This window comes from Cherax quadricarinatus, chromosome 70 (genome assembly GCF_038502225.1).
Source record: "Cherax quadricarinatus isolate ZL_2023a chromosome 70, ASM3850222v1, whole genome shotgun sequence".
Classification (NCBI taxonomy): Eukaryota; Metazoa; Arthropoda; class Malacostraca; order Decapoda; family Parastacidae; genus Cherax; species Cherax quadricarinatus.
This window is the reverse complement of record NC_091361.1, coordinates 19834851-19852779: the sequence shown is the minus strand read 5'-3', so window position 1 is coordinate 19852779 and position 17929 is coordinate 19834851.

Here is a 17929-nt window from a genome sequence, read left to right as displayed (position 1 = left end):
CCAGCTTCATGTCCACAAACCCACTTCATATCCACAAACCCACTTCATATCCACAAACCCACTTCATATCCACAAACCCACTTCATATTCACAAACCCACTTCATATCCACAAACCCACTTCATATCCACAAACCCACTTCATATCCACAAACCCACTTCATATTCACAAACCCACTTCATATTCACAAACCCACTTCATATCCACAAACCCACTTCATATCCACAAACCCACTTCATATTCACAAACCCACTTCATATTCACAAACCCACTTCATATCCACAAACCCTCTTCATATCCACAAACCCACTTCATATTCACAAACCCACTTCATATCCACAAACCCAGCTTCATATCCACAAACCCACTTCATATCCACAAACCCAGCTTCATGTCCATAAACCCAGCTTCATATCCACAAACCCAGCTTCATATCCACAAACCCAGCTTCATATCCACAAACCCAGCTTCATATCCACAAACCCAGCTTCATATCCACAAACCCAGCTTCATATCCACAAACCCAGCTTCATATCCACAAACCCAGCTTTATATTCACAAACCCACTTCTTATCCACAAACCCAGCTTCATATCCACAAACCCAGCTTCATATCCACAAACCAAGCTTCATATCCACAAACCCACTTCATATCCACAAACCCAGCTTCATATCCACAAACCAAGCTTCATATCCACAAACCCAGCTTCATATCCACAAACCCACTTCATATCCAGAAACCCAGCTTCATATCCACAAACCCACTTCATATCCACAAACCCAGCTTCATATCCACAAACCCAGCTTCATATCCACAAACCCACTTCATATCCACAAACCCACTTCATATTCACAAACCCACTTCATATTCACAAACCCACTTCATATTCACAAACCCACTTCATATCCACAAACCCACTTCATATCCACAAACCCACTTCATATTCACAAACCCACTTCATATTCACAAACCCACTTCATATCCACAAACCCTCTTCATATCCACAAACCCACTTCATATTCACAAACCCACTTCATATCCACAAACCCAGCTTCATATCCACAAACCCACTTCATATTCACAAACCCACTTCATATTCACAAACCCACTTCATATCCACAAACCCACTTCATATTCACAAACCCACTTCATATTCACAAACCCACTTCATATCCACAAACCCACTTCATATTCACAAACCCACTTCATATTCACAAACCCACTTCATATCCACAAACCCTCTTCATATCCACAAACCCACTTCATATTCACAAACCCACTTCATATCCACAAACCCACTTCATATCCACAAACCCACTTCATATCCACAAACCCAGCTTCATATCCACAAACCCAGCTTCATATCCACAAACCCAGCTTCATATCCACAAACCCAGCTTCATATCTACAAACCCAGCTTCATACCCACAAACCCAGCTTCATATCCACAAACCCACTTCATATCCACAAACCCAGCTTCATATCCACAAACCCACGTCATATCCACAAACCCAGCTTTATATCCACAAACCCAGCTTCATATCCAAAAACCCAGCTTCATATTCACAAACCCACTTCATATCCACAAACCCAGCTTCATATCCACAAACCCACTTCATATCCACATACCCAGCTTCATATCCACAAACCCAGCTTCATATCCACAAACCCAGCTTCATGTCCACAAACCCAGCTTCATATCCACAAACCCACTTCATATCCACAAACCCACTTCATATCCACAAACCCACTTCATATCCACAAACCCACTTCATATCCACAAACCAACTTCATATCCACAAATCCAGCTTCATATCCACAAACCCAGCTTCATGTCCACAAACCCAGCTTCATATCCACAAACCCACTTCATATCCACAAACCCACTTCATATTCACAAACCCACTTCACATCCACAAACCCATTTCATATCCACAAACCCACTTCATATCCACAAACCCACTTCATATCCACAAACCCAGCTTCATATCCACAAACCCAGCTTCATGTCCACAAACCCAGCTACATATTCACAAACCCACTTCATATCCACAAACCCAGCTTCATATCTACAAACCCAGCTTCATATCCACAAACCCAGCTTCATATCCACAAACCCAGCTTCATATCCACAAACCCAGCTTCATGTCCACAAACCCAGCTTCATATCCACAAACCCACTTCATATCCACAAACCCAGCTTCATATCTACAAACCCAGCTTCATATCCACAAACCCAGCTTCATATCTACAAACCCAGCTTCATATCCACAAACCCAGCTTCATATCCACAAACCCAGCATTATATCCACAAACCCAGCTTCATATTCACAAACCCAGCTTCATATCCACAAACCCACTTCATATCCACAAACCCAGCTTTATATCCACAAACCCTCTTCATATCCACAAACCCAGCTTCATATCCAAAAACCCAGCTTCATATTCACAAACCCAGCTTCATATCCACAAACCCAGCTTCATATCCACAAACCCAGCTTCATATCCACAAACCCAGCTTCATATCCACTAACCCAGCTTCACATCCATAAACCCACTTCATATCCACAAACCCAGCTTCATATCCACAAACCCAGCTTCATATCCACAAACCCAGCTTCATATCCACAAACCCAGCTTCATATCCACAAACCCATTTCATATCCACAAACCCAGCTTCATATCCACAAACCCAGCTTCATATCCACAAACCCAGCTTCATATCCACAAACCCAGCTTCATATCCACAAACCCAGCTTCATATCCATAAACCCAGCTTCATATCCATAAACCCACCTTCATATCCATAAACTCACCTTCATATCCATAAACCCACCTTCATATCCATAAACCCACCTTCATATCCATAAACCCACCTTCATATCCATAAACTCACCTTCATATCCATAAACTCACCTTCATATCCATAAACCCACCTTCATATCCATAAACCCACCTTCATATCCATAAACCCACCTTCATATCCATAAACCCAGCTTCATATCCATAAACCCAGCTTCATATCCATAAACCCAGCTTCATATCCACAAACCCAGCTTCATATCCGTAAACCCACCTTCATATCCATAAACCCAGCTTCATATCCATAAACCCACCTTCATATCCATAAACCCACCTTCATATCCATAAACCCACCTTCATATCCATAAACCCACCTTCATATCCATAAACCCACCTTCATATCCATAAACCCACCTTCACTTCCATAAACCCACCTTCATATCCATAAACCCACCTTCATATCCATAAACCCACCTTCACATCCATAAACCCACCTTCATATCCATAAACCCACCTTCATATCCATAAAACCACCTTCATATCCATAAACCCACCTTCACATCCATAAACCCACCTTCATATCCATAAACCCACCTTCATATCCATAAACCCACCTTCACATCCATAAACCCACCTTCACATCCATAAACCCACCTTCATATCCATAAACCCACCTTCACATCCATAAACCCACCTTCATATCCATAAACCCACCTTCATATCCATAAAACCACCTTCATATCCATAAACCCACCTTCACATCCATAAACCCACCTTCATATCCATAAACCCACCTTCATATCCATAAACCCACCTTAACATCCATAAACCCACCTTCACATCCATAAACGCAGCCCAACTTTTACCTCAAGTCACAAGAAAGGATTAGTAGTATAGTTATATAATTTAACTGAAGCAAAATACAATAGTATATGCATGTCTAAACTTGTGTGTCTTCCACATGAGAATCTTATGCCACACTGAACACTGTTTCGGACACTTGTATTGAGGACCAGGCGGCTGGAGTTGACCAATATGGATACGGTTCTCTGATCGCGCAGCCACTGAAATACTTCTGGTTTACCAATGAAATCAGAGTTGTTGACGGAGTGGAGAGATACAGACTGTTCAACATGCCAGACACAGCAGCTAGTGAACATTCATGGAAGATAGAAACGCATATGAGCCACAGAGATGCTTGGACTAACTTCCTCAGTCAGAGAGTGAGAAAGTGGTGAAGGTAAACTCTGTACACAGATGGTATGGTTAGGCAGACGAGGCCAGGCGCCAGTAATGCCAGAGAAGGAATCAGAGCCAAGAGGTGAGACTTGATCACTGCAAATACGACTTGGTGAATGCAATAACAATAACAACACACAGACACACAGACACAGACAGACACACACGGACACACACACACACAAACCATACCCCCGGCCGGGATTGAACCCGCGGTCATAGAGTCTCAAAACTCCAGCCCGTCGCGCTAACCACTAGACGGGTTAGCGCGACGGGCTGGAGTTTTGAGACTCTATGACCGCGGGTTCAATCCCGGCCGGGGGTATGGTTTATTTGCAATCGTGTCATTACGATTTCTTAAGACACACACACATATACACACACACATATATATATACACACAGACACGCACAGAAACAGACACAGACAGACAGACAGATAGACAGACAGACAGACACACACACACACACAACACACACACACACACACACACACACACACACACACACACACACACACACACACACACACACACACACACACACACACACACACACACACACACACATTAGCCAGTGAAACTGATGAAAGGAAAGCTGCAGTGGAGGAAACCAAATTAAATGAGGGGATACACAGGGATATGCAGTGGGAGAATGAAAGGGTGAGGTCAGTCTTTGTGTATGGGCTCCAGGAAGTCGAAGGGGAAACATATGAAGCAAGAAAACAAGGGGAAAAAAAGCAATTGAAAGCATCATGAAAGCAATAGGAGAAGACGATATGACCCAGCTGGAAAATTTTCGGAGAATAGGGGGGTTTGTAAAAAAAAGAACCCGGCCAGTGAGAGTGACCTTCAAGGCAGAAGCGACTCGGACCAGGATACTGCAGGAGAAAGCACGATTAAGGGACATGACGGCATACAGGAGGGTGTATCTCGACCGTGACAGAACACAAGAAGAAAGGAAGAAAATGAGAGAGATGGTACAAAGGCGAAAGGAGGAAAGAGAGGGGATGGAGAAGACAGACAGGAGATCCCAGACCCAGGAAGAAGATCTAATACAGCCTCCCTCACAACTTTCTATAGAAGCCTCCCAACCAGGTCAACCCCAGTGCAACCAAACACTCTAAATCAAAACACCCATGCCACATCCAATGCCCCCACCCACTACATTACAAACTTCACCCCCACAGCAACAACCCATAGTTCCTTACCAGGTCTCCCACTTCCCCAACCCCAATATACTTCCCAGACCACAGTCTTAGAAAAGAAGTTGAAGGTGTAGTATACAAATGCAGATGGAATAACAAACAAGTATGAGGAGTGGCACGAAAGAATCAAAGAGACATCCCCAGACATAATAGCACTCACAGAAACAAAACTCACCAGAATAATAACAGATTCAATCTTTCCATCCGGATATCAAATCTTCAGGAAAGACAGAGGGAGGAGAGGGGGAGGAGGAGTTGCACTGTTCATTAAAAACCAGTGGGGTTTTGAGAAAATGGAAGGAATGGATGGCATGGGCGAAAGGGACTACTTAGTAGGAACAATCCAGTCTGAGGGACATAAGGTGATAATTGCAGTAATGTACAACCCACCACAGAACTGCAGGAGGCCAAGAGAAGAATACGATGAGAGCAACAGAGCAATGATCAACACACTAGCCGAGGTGGCCAGGAGAGCACACATGGGGGGAGCAAAGTTACTAGTTATGGGTGATTTCAATCACAAGGAGATTGACTGGGAAAACCTGGAGCCCCATGGGGGTCCCGAAACATGGAGAGCCAAGATGATGGATGTGGTACTGGAGAACCTCATGCATCAACATGTTAGAGACACTACCAGAGAGAGAGGAGAGGATGAACCAGCAAGGTTGGACCTTGTATTCACCATGAGTAGTTCGGACATCGAGGGTATCATGTATGAAAGGCCCCTGGGAGCTAGTGATCATGTGGTTCTGTGCTTCGACTACATAGTTGAGCTCCAAGTGGAGAGAGTAGCAGGAATAGGCTGGGAAAAACCAAACTACAAAAGGGGGAACTACTCAGGCATGAGGAACTTCCTTCAAGACATTCAGTGGGAGAGGGAACTGACAGGAAAACCAGTACAAGAAATGATGGACTATGTAGCAACAAAATGCAAGGAGGCAGAGGAGAGGTTTGTTCCCAAGGGAAACAGAAATAATGGGAAGAACAGAACGAGTCCTTGGTTCACCCAAAGGTGTAGGGAGGCAAAAACTAGGTGTACTAGAGAATGGAAAGGTACAGAAGACAGAGAACTCAGGAAAATAAAGAAATCAGCCGAAGAGCCAGAAACGAATATGCACAGATAAGAAGGGAGGCTCAGAGACAATATGAAAATGACATAGCATCAAAAGTAAAGACTGACCCGAAGCTGTTGTACAGCCACATCAGGAGGAAAACAACAGTCAAGGACCAGGTAATCAGACTGAGGAAGGGTGATGGGGAATTCACAAGAAACGACCGAGAGGTATGTCAGGAGCTCAACACAAGATTTAAAGAGGTATTTACAGTGGAAACCAGTAGGACTCCAAGAAATCAGAACAGGGGGGCACACCAGCAAGTGCTGGATGAGGTACTTATAACCAAGGAGGAGGTGAAGAAGCTGCTATGCGAACTTGACACCTCAAAGGCGGTGGGACCAGACAACATCTCTCCATGGGTCCTTAAAGAGGGAGCAGAGATATTGTGTGAGCCATTAACAAAGATCTTCAACACATCATTTGAAACTGGGCAACTCCCTGAGGTATGGAAAATGGCAAATGTAGTCCCAATTTTTAAAAAGGGAGACAGACATGAGGCACTAAACTACAGACCTGTATCTCTAACGTGTATAGTATGCAAGGTCATGGAGAAGATCATCAGGAGGAGAGTGGTGGGGCACCTGGAAAGAAACAAGTGTATAATTGACAACCAGCACGGTTTCAGGGAAGGAAAATCCTGTGTCACAAACCTACTAGAGTTTTATGACAAGGTGACAGAAGTAAGACAAGAGAGAGAGGGGTGGATCGACTGCGTATTTTTGGACTGCAAGAAGGCTTTCGACACAGTTCCTCACAAGAGGTTACTGCAAAAGCTAGAGGACCAGGCACACATAACAGGAAAGGCACTGCAATGGATCAGAGAATATCTGACAGGGAGGAAACAACGAGTCATGGTACGCGACGAGGTGTCAGAGTGGGCGCCTGTGACAAGCGGGGTTCCACAGGGGTCAGTCCTAGGACCTGTGCTGTTCTTGGTATACGTGAACGACATAACGGAAGGGATAGACTCAGAAGTGTCCTTGTTTGCAGACGATGTGAAGTTAATGAGAAGAATCGAATCGGACGAGGATCAGGCAGGACTACAAAGAGATCTGGACAGGCTACAAGCCTGGTCCAGCAACTGGCTCCTTGAATTTAACCCTGCCAAATGCAAAGTCATGAAGATTGGGGAAGGGCAAAGAAGACCGCAGACACAATATAGTTTAGATGGCCAAAGACTGCAAACCTCACTAAAGGAAAAAGATCTGGGGGTGAGTATAACACCGAGCATATCTCCTGAGGCGCACATCAATCAGATAACTGCTGCAGCATACGGGCGCCTGGCAAACCTACGGATAGCGTTCCGATACCTCAGTAAGGATTCGTTTAAGACTCTGTACACCATCTACGTCAGGCCCATACTGGAGTATGCAGCACCAGTTTGGAATCCACACCTAGTCAAGCACGTCAAGAAATTAGAGAAAGTGCAAAGGTTTGCAACAAGACTAGTCCCAGAGCTACGGGGATTGTCCTATGAAGAAAGGTTGAGGGAAATCGGCCTGACGACACTGGAGGCCAGGAGGGTCAGGGGAGACATGATAACGACATATAAAATACTGCGCGGAATAGACGAGGTGGACAAAGACGGGATGTTCCAGAGATGGGACACAGACACAAGAGGTCACAATTGGAAGTTGAAGACTCAGATGAATCAAAGGGATGTTAGGAAGTATTTCTTCAGTCATAGAGTAGTCAGGCCGTGGAATAGCCTAGAAAGTGATGTGGTGGAGGCAGGAACCATACATAGTTTTAAGGCGAGGTATGATAGAGCTCATGGGGCAGGGAGAGAGAGGACCTAGTAGCAATCAGCGAAGAGGCGGGGCCAGGAGCTGTGACTCGACCCCTGCAACCACAAATAGGTGAGTACAAATAGGTGAGTACACACACACATACACACACACGTATATATACACACACATACACGCACAGAAACAGACACAGACAGACACACACACACACACACACACACACACACACACACACACACACACACACACACACACACACACACACACACACACACACACACACACACATACACCAACAAGTGCAGGACACAATATTCACAACTGATGAGGAAGTGAAGAGGCTGCTAAGTGAACTATATATCTCAAAGGCGGTGGGGCCGGACAAAATCTCGTAGTGGATCCTGATTGAGGGAGCAGAGGCACTGTGTGTGCCACTAACAGCAATCTTCAACACATCTATCGAATCTGGGTGACTACCTGAGGTGTGGAAGACAGCAAATGTAGTCCCACATTTTCAGAAAGGAGCCACACAGGCAGCATTAAACTACAGACCAGTGTCACTGACATGTAGAGAATGCCATGTCATGGAGAATATTATCAAGAGAACGGTGCTGAAGCACCTAGAAAGGAATGAGCTTATACACGACAACCAGAAGTGTTTCAGGGAAGGGAAATCCCGTGCCACAAGCCTACTGGAGTTTTAAGACAAGGTGACAGAAGTAAAATAAAAGAGAGAGAGAGAGAGAGAGAGAGAGAGAAAGGAGTGGGTAGATGGCATTGTCTTGGACTGCAAGAAGGCTTTCGACACAGTTCCACACAAGAGATTAGCGCAAAAGCTAGAGGAGCAGGCAGGTATAACAGGAAAGGCATTGCAATGGATCAGAAAATACTTGACAGGAAGGCAACATCGATTCATAGTACGTGACGAGGTATCAGAGTGGGCTCCCCTGACGAGAGGGGTTCCACAGGGGTCAATCCTAGGACAGGTGCTGTTTCTGGTATATGTGTTTGGGATGACGGAAGGGATAGACTCAAAAGTGTCCCTGTTTGCAGATGATGTGAAGTTAATGAGGAGAATGAGGATCGGACAGGATGAGGAGCAAACTGAACTACAAAGCGACCTGGACAGGCTGAAAGCCTGGTCCAGCAACTGGCTCCTGGAGTTTAACTCTACCAAGTGCAATGTCAAGAAGATTCGGGAAGGGCAAAGAAGACCACAGACAGAGTAATGGGGGGCCAAAGACAGCGAACCTCACTCAGGGAAAAGGATCTTGATGTGAGTATAACACCGAGCACATCTCCTAAGTCTCACATCAACCAAGTAACTACTACAGCATATGGGCGCCTGGCAAACCTAAGAATAGCGTTTCGAAGGCTTAGTAAGGAATCATTCAAGACTGTACATCGTGTACGTCTGTCCCATGTTGGAGTATGCAGCACCAGTTTGGAGCCCACACGTGGTCAGCACATCAAGAAATTAGAGAAAGTGCAATGGTTTGCAACTATGGTTAAGGAGTACGCCCTATGAGGTGACTTTAAGGAAAATGGAGCTGACGACACTAGAGGAGAGGAGGGATAGGAAAGATTTGATAATGACATATAAAATACTGAGAGGAATTGATAAGGTAGATAGAGACAGGATATTTCAGAGATGGAACACACCAACAAGGGGTCACAACTGGAAGTTGAAAACGCAGATGAATCACAGGAATGTTAGGAAGTATTTCTTCAGCCATAGAGTTGTCAGGAAGTGGAACAGTCTGGAGAGTGATGTAGTGGAGGCAGGATCCATACATAGCTTTAAGAAGAGGTCCGATAAAGCTCATGAAGCAGGGAGAAAGTGGACCTAGTAGCGATGAGTGAAGAGGCGGGGCCAGGAGCTATGACTCGACGCCTGCAACCACAGCTAGGCGAGATAAGTGAGTACACATACACACAAACACACACACCAACACACACACACACACCAACACACACACACCCACCCCCACACACACACACACACACACACACACACACACACACACACACACACACACACACACACACACACACACACACACACACACACACACATACACAGACACACACACACACACACACACACACACACACACACACACACACACACATACACACACATACACACACACACACACACACACACACACACACACACACACACACACACACACACACGCACACACACACACACACACACACACACACACACACACACACACACACACACACACACACACACACACACACACAGGTAGGACATGACGGAATTTAGGAAGCAGCACATACAAAACTGGCCAGGAAAATTATAGGATGGAGCTGAGAGTTGTGCATCCTCGTAGAGTGAAGTCAAAACTGGGAGCTGCTGAACGTAGAATACTGTTAAAGTAGTGTTTAGTGTGTTGCTGGGAGGGACGAGGCGCTCTTCTGCTCCCAAGTGTTGCTGTAACTGTGAAACCGGTCTGTGGAGGAGCCTTGTTGCAGGTGAGGGACTCTTGATTCAAGAAACCAGACTTATCTTCTTCCTTGGATCGAACCTGAATGTTTCACATCCCCAGGTGGTACATGATCACTATGGGTATACTGCTTCAACGTGTTCTTAGTTCAAACATTTCTCATTTATTCCATCGAGCCCTTGTGTTGCCTGCAGCTTTATTCCATCGAGCCCTTGTGTTGCCTGCAGCCGTATTCCATCGAGTCATTGTGTTGCCTGCAGCCGTATTCCATCGAGTCATTGTGTTGCCTGCAGCCGTATTCCATCGAGTCATTGTGTTGCCTGCAGCCGTATTCCATCGATCCATTGTGTTGCCTGCAGCAGTATTCCATCGAACCCTTGTGTTGCCTTCAGTCAACCTCATAGTGCCGCTGCTCGGACATGTCTAGCAGAGGAATGCAGTTGCTCTGGTCATCATGCTACCTGCCTGCAAGCGATCTCTTAGTTCCGCAGGTAAGACAATAAGTGTACAGGTTCTTTCATGAAGTAGGTACAACTGCATCCTTGTTGAAGTTTTGGAGATATATTGTGCGACAGCTACTGTCGCTGCTTATATTATGAACTGAGAGTCATGATGCAGACTGGCCGTACAACAGCGGTTGGCCTGATGTTAGCGAGCCAGTGTGACTGGTGATTGGGCCACAAGGTCTTCTGGTTGGATTGATATGTTTTTTTTGTTTATTTTTATTACTTGTGCTACAATAAGGCATCCTTCCCTGCTGTCTTTTCCAGGTCCATGCATCTTCCAGCATTAGACGAAGGTAAACCCGCATAACAAAATGCATTTGATTAGGAGAACATTCAGATAATTACCTGCTGTGTCACAGTACTCCTAGCACGTCTTCTATCCTCGTTAGGGTGGCGCTTCAGGGTGTCCTCTGGAAGTCCCATCATTATCACCAGGCCCAGCCTCTCTCAAGACATATCTACGTCCTAGTGTTCTTTCTTCCAGATGCTCTTTTAGGTCCTGACATCCAGACGTCCTCCGCAGGATCTACTTTGCTGAGGTGCTCTGCGTCTTGTGCAACTAAGGAAGTCTAGCTGTTTGTTCATACTATCAAGGGAAAGATTTATCGTTGTCACTGGGACTCACGATTGATTCTGTCCTACATGAAAGTACCGTCGAAAACACTAAACCATATTAAAATAGATAAATCAAAAGCACACATGGAACGTCTGTGTGACCGGACTGATACATCGAATCATCATCTAGGGTGCCACCTTGGCACTATGAAGCCTCTTTGGCATCGCCTGAAGGTGGTTATTACTCAGAGTCTCTAGGCTCATTAAATCAATGAGTAGAGCTTATCTGTCAAATTAGCCAATATAATTGTGTCTATCAGTGCTCTTGAGAGAAAGAGAGGTCAAAGTACCACACTTGGATCCACTTCGAGGACAGCGTGAAACAAGCTTTTATGCCACAAAACGGGCAGAAAGCAGCAACTTCACTCTGGCTGTACCCTTCTCCAGAACATCACTCCATCTGAGATCATACATACCCAGGATGACTCGAGTATGGAACACATTCGTACAGCATAATGATGTCAACGAGATAACGTCAGTTGATCAAATGAAAATGCTGGCCCACAGATGGCTCCAACTTCATCCTGTCCACTACTTATGTCTCATAACAATAAAAATGCTTTCAAATGAGCTGATGTAGGTAATAGCTCTTAGCTTGTAATAAAGTTGGTAGAATTACCGACAATATGTAAAGTAAAAGGACACAAGTGCAACTAATGTGACATTTATTGTGGCAACGTTTCGCTCTCCAGGAGCTTTATCAAGCTTTATCAATGGCTTGATAAAGCTCCTGGAGAGCGAAACGTTGCCACAATAAATGTCACATTAGTTGCACTTGTGTCCTTTTACTTTACAGCTCTTAGCTTGTTAATAAAGTTAGGAATCTTTATTTATAAATAGCTTGGCAATAAAGCTAGGGATCCTTAATCTAACCTTGTCAAAAGCTGTGTAAAAACGAGAGAGAGAGAGAGAGAGAGAGAGAGAGAGAGAGAGAGAGAGAGAGAGAGAGATTGCAATCCTGGAATCATGGCGTAATCACCCAGGACCTAGACTTCCAACAGAACATGCTGCAGTAAAGAGTCAGACTTAAGGTTGTTCTTCACTGGAACCAAGCAAATGATCTGCAGTTTAGGCTACTGGACTTGAGACTAATTATTAGTGAATCATTCTTTGTGGCAGGAAACACACTCTCAGGAGCACAGTCAAGGTTCGCTGCACTTAAGAGTTATTATCAGTTAATAATAATAATAATAATAATAATAATAATAATAATAATAATAATAATAATAATGTAATACTAATAATAATAATAATAATAATAATAATAATAATAATAATAATAATAATAATAATAATAGCATTAACAGTAATAGTAGTCGTAGTAGGAGTATTAAATCATTCAGACATGCGTCAGTGGCTGCTCTACCCGCCTCCTCTTACATCAGGTCATCAAGAGTCCAGGAATCCGTAATTTTATGGGTCATAAGACTGGTCGGTGCTCCAGGATTTAATGACTGCTAACTCAATCTGTAATACAAGCGTTCTTCTCAAGGACTCCGCTGGAGACGGTTACGCTTCATAATTATCCCTACTTCCTCCTAATCAATTTTTTCATCTTTTCCTCCGGGCAGTGTATAGATGGGCGCACATATGCTTATAAGGGGGACAAAAGATATTTTGACAGGGACACTTCTGTGGAGAAGTTATTTTACCCCCCTCCTGTCTCTGTTTCTATTAGCCAAGACACAGGTACAGGACGAGGGTCATGATAACGTGCGTGGTGATGGAGTTAAAGTTATGGAGGAGATGCAACACGAAGCAACCGTTGGTAGTTTCTGCTGCAGTAGTTGATGTTTCCTTCCCAGATGTGAATAACGTGGCCAAAGTTACCATACTGATCCAAAATACAAAGCAAAGTTTCCTCAGAGGCCGTATTCAGCAGTATGAGTGTAAAAATTACCTGCACAAATTAAGGTGGTTGGTGGCCTAGTTGGTAACAATCTCCCTTCATACGCTAGGGGTCCTCCCTACAGCATAAGACTAACCTCCCTACAGCATAAGACTACCCTCCCTACAGCATAAGACTACCCTCCCTGCAGCATAAGACTACCCTCCCTACAGCATAAGACTACCCTCCCTACAGCATAAGACTACCCTCCCTACATCATAAGACTACCCTCCCTACAGCATAAGACTACCCTCCCTACAGCATAAGACTACCCTCCCTACAGCATAAGACTACACTCCCAGAAACATAAGAGTACACTCCCAGAAGCATAAGACTACCCTCCCTACAGCATAAGACTACCCTCCCTACAGCATAAGACTACCCTCCCTACAGCATAAGACTACCCTCCCTACAGCATAAGACTACCCTCCCTACAGCATAAGACTACCCTCCCTACAGCATAAGACTACCCTCCCTACAGCATAAGACTACCCTCCCTACAGCATAAGACTACCCTCCCTACAGCATAAGACTACCCTCCCTACAGCATAAGACTACCCTCCCTACAGCATAAGACTACCCTCCCTACAGCATAAGACTACCCTCCCTACAGCATAAGACTACCCTCCCTACAGCATAAGACTACCCTCCGATCAGCATAAGACTACCCTCCCTACAGCATAAGACTACCCTCCCTACAGCATAAGACTACCCTCCCTACAGCATAAGACTACCCTCCCTACAGCATAAGACTACCCTCCCTACAGCATAAGACTACCCTCCCTACAGCATAAGACTACCCTCCCTACAGCATAAGACTACCCTCCCTACAGCATAAGACTACCCTCCCTACAGCATAAGACTACCCTCCCTACAGCATAAGACTACCCTCCCTACAGCATAAGACTACCCTCCCTACAGCATAAGACTACCCTCCCTACAGCATAAGACTACCCTCCCTACAGCATAAGACTACCCTCCCTACAGCATAAGACTACCCTCCCTACAGCATAAGACTACCCTCCCTACAGCATAAGACTACAGCATAAGACTACACTCCCAGCAGCATAAGACTACCCTCCCTCAAGCATAAGACTACCCTCCCTTAAGCATAAGACTACCCTCCCTACAGCATAAGACTACCCTCCCTACAGCATAAGACTACCCTCCCTACAGCATAAGACTACCCTCCCTACAGCATAAGACTACCCTCCCTACAGCATAAGACTACCCTCCCTACAGCATAAGACTACCCTCCCTACAGCATAAGACTACACTCCCTGAAGCATAAGACTACCCTCCCTACAGCATAAGACTACCCTCCCTACAGCATAAGACTACCCTCCCTACAGCATAAGACTACCCTCCCTACAGCATAAGACTACCCTCCCTACAGCATAAGACTACCCTCCCTACAGCATAAGACTACCCTCCCTACAGCATAAGACTACCCTTCCTACAGCATAAGACTACCCTCCCTACAGCATAAGACTACCCTCCCTACAGCATAAGACTACCCTCCCTACAGCATAAGACTACCCTCCCTACAGCATAAGACTACCCTCCCTACAGCATAAGACTACCCTCCCTACAGCATAAGACTACCCTCCTTACAGCATAAGACTACCCTCCCTACAGCATAAGACTACCCTCCCTACAGCATAAGACTACCCTCCCTACAGCATAAGACTACCCTCCCTACAGCATAAGACTACCCTTCCTACAGCATAAGACTACCCCCCCCCCACCATAAGACTACCCTCCCTACAGCATAAGACTACCCTCCCTACAGCATAAGACTACCCTCCCTACAGCATAAGACTACCCTCCCTACAGCATAAGACTACCCTCCCTACAGCATAAGACTACCCTAAGACTACCCTACAGCATAAGACTACCCTCCCTACAGCATAAGACTACCCTCCCTACAGCATAAGACTACCCTCCCTACAGCATAAGACTACCCTCCCTACAGCATAAGACTACCCTCCCTACAGCATAAGACTACCCTCCCTACAGCATAAGACTACCCTCCCTACAGCATAAGACTACCCTCCCTACAGCATAAGACTACCCTCCCTACAGCATAAGACTACCCTCCCTACAGCATAAGACTACCCTCCCTACAGCATAAGACTACCCTCCCTACAGCATAAGACTACCCTCCCTACAGCATAAGACTACCCTCCCTACAGCATAAGACTACCCTCCCTACAGCATAAGACTACCCTCCCTACAGCATAAGACTACCCTCCCTACAGCATAAGACTACCCTCCCTACAGCATAAGACTACCCTCCCTACAGCATAAGACTACCCTCCCTACAGCATAAGACTACCCTCCCTACAGCATAAGACTACCCTCCCTACAGCATAAGACTACCCTCCCTACAGCATAAGACTACCCTCCCTACAGCATAAGACTACCCTACCCCCTACAGCATAAGACTACCCTCCCTACAGCATAAGACTACCCTCCCTACAGCATAAGACTACCCTCCCTACAGCATAAGACTACCCTCCCTACAGCATAAGACTACCCTCCCTACAGCATAAGACTACCCTCCCTACAGCATAAGACTACCCTCCCTACAGCATAAGACTACCCTCCCTACAGCATAAGACTACCCTCCCTACAGCATAAGACTACCCTCCCTACAGCATAAGACTACCCTCCCTACAGCATAAGACTACCCTCCCTACAGCATAAGACTACCCTCCCTACAGCATAAGACTACCCTCCCTACAGCATAAGACTACCCTCCCTACAGCATAAGACTACCCTCCCTACAGCATAAGACTACCCTCCCTACAGCATAAGACTACCCTCCCTACAGCATAAGACTACCCTCCCTACAGCATAAGACTACCCTCCCTACAGCATAAGACTACCCTCCCTACAGCATAAGACTACCCTCCCTACAGCATAAGACTACCCTCCCTACAGCATAAGACTACCCTCCCTACAGCATAAGACTACCCTCCCTACAGCATAAGACTACCCTCCCTACAGCATAAGACTACCCTCCCTACAGCATAAGACTACCCTCCCTACAGCATAAGACTACCCTCCCTACAGCATAAGACTACCCTCCCTACAGCATAAGACTACCCTCCCTACAGCATAACACTACCCTCCCTACAGCATAAGACTACCCTCCCTACAACATAAGACTACCCTCCCTACAGCATAAGACTACCCTCCCTACAGCATAAGACTACCCTTCCTACAGCATAAGACTACCCTCCCTACAGCAAAAGACTACCCTCCCTACAGCATAAGACTTCCCTCTCAGCAGCATAAGACTAGCCTCCCAGAAGCATAAGACTACCCTCCCTACAGCATAAGACTACGCTCCCTACAGCATAAGACTACCCTCCCTACAGCATAAGACTACCCTCCCTACAGCATAACACTACCATCCCTACAGCATAAAACTACCCTTCCTACAGCATAAGACTACCCTCCCTACAGCATAAGACTACCCTCCCTACAGCATAAGACTACCCTCCCTACAGCATAAGACTACCCTCCCTACAGCATAAGACTACCCTCCCTACAGCATAAGACTACCCTACCTACAACATAAGACTACCCTCCCTACAGCATAAGACTACCCTCCCTACAGCATAAGACTACCCTCCCTACAGCATAAGACTACCCTCCCTACAGCATAAGACTACCCTCCCTACAGCATAACACTACTAGCATAAGACTACCCTCCCTACAGCATAAGACTACCCTCCCTACAGCATAAGACTACCCTCCCTACAGCATAACACTACCCTCCCTACAGCATAAGACTACCCTCCCTACAGCATAAGACTACCCTCCCTACAGCATAAGACTACCCTCCCTACAGCATAAGACTAACCTCCCTACAGCATAAGACTACCCTTCCTATAGCATAAGACTACCCTCCCTACAGCATAATACTACCCTCCCTACAGCATAAGACTTCCCTCTCAGCAGCATAAGACTACCCTCCCAGAAGCATAAGACTACCGTCCCTACAGCATAAGACTACCCTCCCTACAGCATAACACTACCCTCCCTACAGCATAAGACTACCCTCCCTACAGCATAACACTACCCTCCCTACAGCATAAGACTACCCTTCCTACAGCATAAGACTACCCTCCCTATAGCATAAGACTACCCTCCCTACAGCATAAGACTACCCTCCCTACAGCATAACACTACCCTCCCTACAGCATAAGACTACCCTCCCTACAGCATAAGACTACCCTTCCTACAGCATAAGACTACCCTCCCTACAGCATAAGACTACCCTCCCTACAGCATAAGACTACCCTTCCTACAGCATAAGACTA